At 42.5% G+C, this 7,031-nt stretch overlaps 1 long non-coding RNA gene across 1 annotated transcript; it reads left to right on the top strand.

Annotated features, from left to right (window-relative positions):
- Window positions 1–1,033: 1,033 nt before the first annotated feature.
- LOC307199538 lies at window positions 1,034–6,338 on the top strand. The gene is made up of 2 exons (XR_013832014.1): window positions 1,034–5,283; window positions 5,639–6,338. It is a non-coding gene; the product is annotated as an uncharacterized lncRNA (long non-coding RNA).
- The last annotated feature ends 693 nt before the right edge of the window (window positions 6,339–7,031 follow it).

Here is a 7,031-nt window from a genome sequence, read left to right as displayed (position 1 = left end):
AGTATTGAAATACTAGTGCATTGTGACAAAAGGTGGCTCAGTTCACACATAATGCTAAGCCAAACTATGGCTTGGCATGAACAAGCAAGCATGCAGGTGCATGTTTAGAAAATCACAGCCTCTTTGCTCTTCAGCCAGTCCTCCTGCTGCTGTACTTCCAGAAGCTGAACCATGGTTTGGCTTAGCTATACGTGGAAACCCAGGCTTGTAGCTGGTCTTGCTCCAAACAAACCATGAACGGTAAGCCGAGAGCTAACTCCGATTACAGCTTGTGGTTTGCTTGGACCAAGACAAACCACAAGCCTGGGCTCACATATAGCACTAACATGGCAACTGCTGGACCAGCAGGAGGGACAAATTTTCTAAATTTGCACCAGCTCACGGGCATATTTGGCTTGGCATTACTTGCAGAGCAGGTTTCCCTCCTGCTTAGGTAGTCCAAGAACAAAAGAAGTTTTCATGCCCAAATGAGTTATGGAGCTCACTACTTTTTGGCCAAGCCCAGGAACATCATATGGGCTCTGAGAAAATGGTGGGCAATAGTGGGGAGAATTTGCATGGCTGCTTCCCTCTTATTTCTCCTTCCTCCTGCCATCATGTGAAACGCAGAAGGGTTTAGCTTCCTGCTGCTCTATATGTGGGATGGGGGTAGATTATGGGAAAAGCCAAGGAGAACAGTATTCCTTCTCAAAATCCCCACTACACCACTATTACAGGATAAATACAGTGGTGCCTCGCAAGACGAAATTAATCCGTTCCGTGAGGCTCTTCGTATAGCGGTTTTTTCGTCTTGCGAAGCAAGCCCATTGACAGCTTAGCGGATTAGCGGCTTTTAGCGGATCAGCTGATAAGCGGCTTAGGGCTTAGGAAAAGGGGGGGGGAATCCCGCAGGAACTCGCAAGACATTTTTGTCTTGCGAAGCAAGCCCATAGGGAAATTCGTTTTGCGAAGCGCCTCCAAAACGGAAAACCCTTTCGTCTAGCGGGCTTTCCGTCTTGCGAGGCGTTCGTCTTGCGGGGCACCACTGTACAAGTGAATAGTTTTCTCAGTATCAGCTGGTTCTTATGGCTGTTTATACACACAAGGGCAATTTATTTTTAAGTGGTGTCCAGAGAGACTCATACTTTCTCCCTCCCCAACCCCTCCCCAAAAAACCTGCTGTTTATAGAACACACTCCATTTCCAAGAAAGTTAACTTCCTTCTCTGTGAATTTCTTTCTAGTCTCTCACACTGATCATCACGTGTAAAGGATTTGGCGTTCCATCTTCAGATGCCGACGTGAGACCGGACTTCTGTTCACTTTGTACTGGAAAGTTAAGAGGGAGATGGAACACGACACGGGACAAGTGATGCGAAGCTGGAAGCTCAGTGTACCGACACTCAGCTTAAAGGAGACACAGGGATTCTTGAAAATGCTGCACATCCTGGAAAAGTCCTCCTCCCACAGACTTTACGGACAACATTTTGTATCTACAGGCCAAAGTTACTAACTTTCATTTTAATATTTTTTTTTTAAAAAAAGAAAACTGTCTGCAGAAGCAGTTTGTTCTCATGTTCTTTCTTGAATGGAAGCTGTGTGCTCCGGATCAAGATTCTGGGACATTGTACAAGGAAAATGCCATTTTGGAGTTGGAATCCACCCCACTCCCACTGTGTACCATGAGCTTGGGACTGGGGGTAAAGGCAATCTATGAAGTACATACAGTTAAGCGGTGTGAACTTCCTCATGAAATTTTGCACCCTTTATGCTGTTCACATTTTTTCTGTGAAAGAATGCAACATTCCTTGACTTAGGATTTTTTTTTTTATTTTTTAAGTAAAGCTTTGCCAGACTGCAGCCCAAAGAGCAAAATGTAATCAAGGCAGATCATTAATTGACGTCGTTGATCAGGCTATAGAGTTAATTGAAATCCGCATACTATGTTCATTTACTAAAATTCACCTTTACTGCTTGTGGATATCAATGCAGCAGCAAAACTTAAAAAAGAAAAGAGAGACAGCATAATTTAGCAGCTATGCAATATTTTTTAAAATAAATTATAGGGAAATAAGAATTACCATCTCAAGTGCTGCCAGTTAAGGTAATTTAACGGGTATTTTTTAAACATGTTTCAGGTAGTTATTTTCTTGTACTACTTTAATCTCCAGGCTGTTTCTCTCTAGCTGAGTAGTCACAAAGGTGGGCAAAGTGAGACATTTCATGGGGATGGGACCTGGATTGACTTTTGTGTGGGTTTTTTAATGATTATTATTCAAGGTTGTCTCAGTGGCAGATCATAGTAGTTCACGTTCAATGCTGTTAGCCAGGCTTTTGACAGTAGATATAATTCTGTACCCAACTGCTCATCCTTCATCCCATTGATATAAATGGGTTTAAACATACATAACTGTGAGCATACATTTGAAGGAACCACCTATATTTCTTGAACCAATAAAACTTTACACTACTGTGGCTTACCATAAATTGAAAAATGAGGGGTATGGGATAGGGAAGAAGCTCATTAAGTAAAATTGTGAGCTGTTAATAATATATATATCTGTTTCCACCAAAAAAGGGACCCGTTTTGGAAGCTGTTAAAAGTACCTTGTAAAGTTTGTAACAAAAGCGTTAAATAAAGGTGACTGAAACTTTTCACATGTTTATATAGCAAAAAATAAGATGTATTTCACATTATTTTGTTCTTAAGAATTAAATTATGCTTTTGTTAAGGACCCCCCTCCCCCCCAAAAAAGTGGCAAATGGAGAAGGGTTAAGTAGCCCACTTCTATGTCTGCCCTGCAAATGTCTCCCTAACCCCACCTTGCAAGGCAACCTGTTTTTGCAACCCAATACCTACTTCTGTCAAATGAAAGGAAGCAATATGGTGGTTTCTTGTAGCTTTAGGATATTGGATAGAGAGAAAAGAGTTTTATTAGCCTGTAGGCAGCCTGTTACTCCTTCCTGGTATCTCAAGTTCTTTTTACCTTCTGACAGTAAAGACTTGCATTCATTGGCTTTAAATTATGTCTCCATCTCATGTAACAGCACTGTGTCGTACCGTTCAGGGACTTTTCCCTCCCTTGAACTTAAATCAGATCTTCTGCTGCAGCTGCTGGGATTCAATGATTTTTTCCCCCAGGGATCATTACTGCTGGTACCAGACACTGAGGTTGGGACAATATAAGCAAGGCAGTAATTTAAATGTAAATGTACTTGCGATTTTCTGCACTAACTTATCGTTCTCCACCTTTCCCAGTGTCCTGTTGGTACTTTACATTTTTAGATTTACATGTAACACTGGTATACAGGAGCTCTTAGGAGGAAGAGTTAATCAATATACCTATTCATATATCAGGGAGCCAGGATTGGCTGTGACTCTTGAGCAACCTGGAGTTTGATTCCATGTAATTTGTAAATGGCCCTGGAATGTGAATATTTCAGACTGGGCACTTTTCAGTCGGGTTTCTTCACGTACCTTTTTCCTTTGAAGCCTCAAAAGCTTTTATTCTATTCAGTATCCTTACACACACAAAAGCAGGTGAGTCCAGAAATATATGTTTATATTGCTTGCTACTCCAGTACACTTAAAAAAAGAAAAGAAAAGGAAGAAACATGTCTTTTACTGTCATTTATTCCCTTGGCTGGTTTTGAGCCAGAGTGGGATTTTCCAGATGATTTTGCTTTGTCAAGCAGACATGCTGGTATGGAAAGTCCCCACTCTGCATTGCCAATGAGCTAATCTCAGTGCTTGATCTTCTTGATAGCATAACTTGCTATTTATACTTCCTTGTCTTAGACTTTAAGCTTCAAATCTCTTTCCTCCTTACTTCCTCCTTCTAAGACATTGCACACTGCAGTCTTGAGCCTTATTCTGCCCTGCTTCTTTTATTTGAGCAAACTCTTTTGTTGACCTCAATTAGCACTCCATTATACAGATTTCGCCAGAGGAGGAGCTTTTTCCATCATTTTGGCCCAACCACTTCCTTGTGTCAAGTAGTAGCAGCTTTCTTTAGATGGCTCCTGCTTCTGATCCAGCCCTGTGCAATGAAACTGAAAAGCTCCAAAGTGCAGCCAGCCAGGTTCAGTTCTTAAGTATGGTGTCTGCTCTGTGTTCTGCTGGATATATTGAAAAGACAGAAGTGCATTGTTCTAAATTAACTCAGTCAGGAGGCCAAATTTGCGGTTGCAGTTCAGAAGCAGAACAATGTAAGTTGCTGCTGTTGGAAAATTCTCAGGCTGCTGGAAGGCATTCTCTAGAGTACATTGGTATGTTTCGTGCCACAGTGGTGGAAACTGCAAAAGTAATGCAAAGCAGTGCTAAAGACTCAAAGCTGCCCGTGTGTCCAGCATTTATTTGGAAAATTGACTTGCTTTTGCTACTACTTTTTTGTGTCTCTGAGTTGCAAATAGGCAAGAACCCCTATCTGTTTGAAAGAAATGGCATCAATGATGTGCAGACTTTGCTTGCTGTCAGTCTAGTTCTTTATATATGTGGCATCTGTTTAAGTGTTTCAGAAGTTGCTTCAGCAAAGATTTTGCTTTGCATTCCAGCCTGCAATCATGAATTGCCAGATTAGTTGGCTACAATATTAGTTGACTGATTGATGGAGGTAAATGTTAGATCTACTGGAACAAACGTTAAGCAGAGATGCAGAGGGTTAAGGGTACTGTTGCTCATTTTTGAGGCTATTTTTCGTTCTGGAGTGTCATAGGGGGGAAAGGGAAATATTTTAAAGATGGCCTTCTAATAAGTTGAGGCTTTTTAAATGAAGTAGTTGGTTACTTTGCACTTCCCTTAAACATCTCAAAAGATACCCAATACTGAATTTTTCATGTTTCCAGATTCTGTGGATTTATCATTCAGAAGGCATCAAACAACTAGCAAACTGCTTGCCCTTGTTCCTACACACGACGACATACAGAGTGAGTCCTCATTGAATCCCTAAACCCCTTTTTGTTAGGCAAAACATTTGCACTTTTTCTCTTTTAAGTGTTGTCAGTGGCAAACTATTGTTCATGCAAGCTGCAAAAAGTGGCTCCTTCACAAATTGTATGGTCTGCGGTTTCAAACTAAAAACCTTCAGGGAATCCTTTTTCTGTTGTCTTTTTTCCCCCTTTTCTTTGCCACCAAGGAGCCACTGTGCCTTGGAAAGAATTCTGAAAGAGTGTACTAAGACAGTTCACATGAGGTACTGGCCAGTCTCATCTGGCCTCACCACACCTTCTGACGAACTGAGGGAATGTCCTCTAACACACCCAGAACTTCATGGTAGGGCAGGATTTATAGCGGGTGGCGCTGTGGGTTAAAGCCTCAGCGCCTAGGGCTTGCCGATCGAAAGGTCGGCGGTTCGAATCCCTGCGGCGGGGTGCGCTCCCGCTGCTCGGTCCCAGCGCCTGCCAACCTAGCAGTTCGAAAGCACCTCCGGGTGCAAGTAGATAAATAGGGACCGCTTACCAGCGGGAAGGTAAACGGCGTTTCCGTGTGCGGCTCTGGCTCTGGCTCTGGCCAGAGCAGTGATGTCACGCTGGCCACGTGACCCGGAAGTGTCTCCGGACAGCGCTGGCCCCTGGCCTCTTAAGTGAGATGGGCGCACAACCCCAGAGTCTGTCAAGACTGGCCCGTACGGGTAGGGGTACCTTTACCTTTACCTTAACAGTGTCTGAACAGAACTTCTCTGCCCATATCTTCTCATTGTAGAACATCTAACAGACTTCCCAGTGTTTTCTGAAGCATAGCATGCAAACCACCGTGATAAGGGATGCACTCATTAAACAGGGACTGAAATATTTTATTTTGATGTATGAAGCAAGATTGTACCTCCCACCATCTTCCCAGCTTTGAGAAGATGCAAGAATAATTTGAAGAATGGCGAGGGGGGAACTAAGCAATTAGAAGACTCATTTGAGCATAGATAAGTTGGAAGGCTATCTTTTTACCAAGCAATGATTCAGGACTATCTGTACTGACCAAGAGTGTGTGCTCTTCAAACCATTAGATTCATGCTATGAATCAGCTGTTTGGACTAACTCATTTCCACAACACGTTAGATGGAACTGTGAGCAGGACGCAGCTTAACGTTTGGTAGTGGCAGTGGGCAAGAAGTTTTCCTTCCTTACCCTGCTAATAAACCAGAATGCAATTAGCGACGTCTAATGTAACACATTTGTAACTTTTTAAATTGAGCTTGTATGGTTGGGGAAATGAGGATTTTTTAAAAGGTTCATCATGTACTTGGTCTGCCGGTAAGTGATCATTGATTCCACCCCCCCTTTTTTTAACTGATCTAGGTTGTATGTTTTAACATTCCATTTGTGTAAAATAATGTACAAGAAGTTAATAAAAAAAATTGAAGCACACTTTCCATTATGACTGGGTGTCTTCTGGGTTTTTTAAAACAGGAAACTGAACTCTCTGATTTTCTGTTGTGTTTCTGGATTTTCGCTGTTAGAAAAACATGTAATGAAAGAAAAGTGGGGTGTATCTTCAACTGCGCCCTAATTCATTCTGGTCCCTATTCATCAGCTGCTATGGGGCAATGGCTTAGTTGTAATTACTATTACTATTTATTATATTTGTATACCTCACTATACCGACAGGTCTCAGGGCAGCTCACAACATAAAAGCACAATATAAAAACACAAAATGCTTAATAAAAATAATCCCTCCCCTCCCCAAAGCATTTTTAAAGGGCATTGGATGTCAGTCAGCCAAAGCCAAGGTTAAAGAGGAACATTTTTGCCTGGCACCTAAAGATGTATAATGAAGGCGGCAGACAAACCTGGGGGGAGAGCATTTCAGAAATGGGGAGTCACTGTAGAAAAGGCCTGTTCTCGTGTTGCCACCCTTGGGATCTCTTGTGGAGGAGGAACATGCAGAAGGACCTCAGAAGATGATCTCAGGGTCCAGGTAGGTTCATATAGAGAGATTCGGTCCCTGTAATTATCCTCCATTTCTGCCATCGGTTCCAGGTGTTCAAATCCTGCCTTCACCCCATGCCAAGGGCCCACACTGTCTAGTACAGGGGTCGGCAAGGCTTACCGGGCATGGGC

The sequence above is a fragment of the Podarcis cretensis genome, assembly GCF_951804945.1.
Source record: "Podarcis cretensis genome assembly, chromosome: 12".
Lineage (NCBI taxonomy): Eukaryota > Metazoa > Chordata > Lepidosauria > Squamata > Lacertidae > Podarcis > Podarcis cretensis.
The sequence above is the reverse complement of the archived record's forward strand: the minus strand, read 5'-3'. Positions and strand labels throughout refer to the sequence as shown.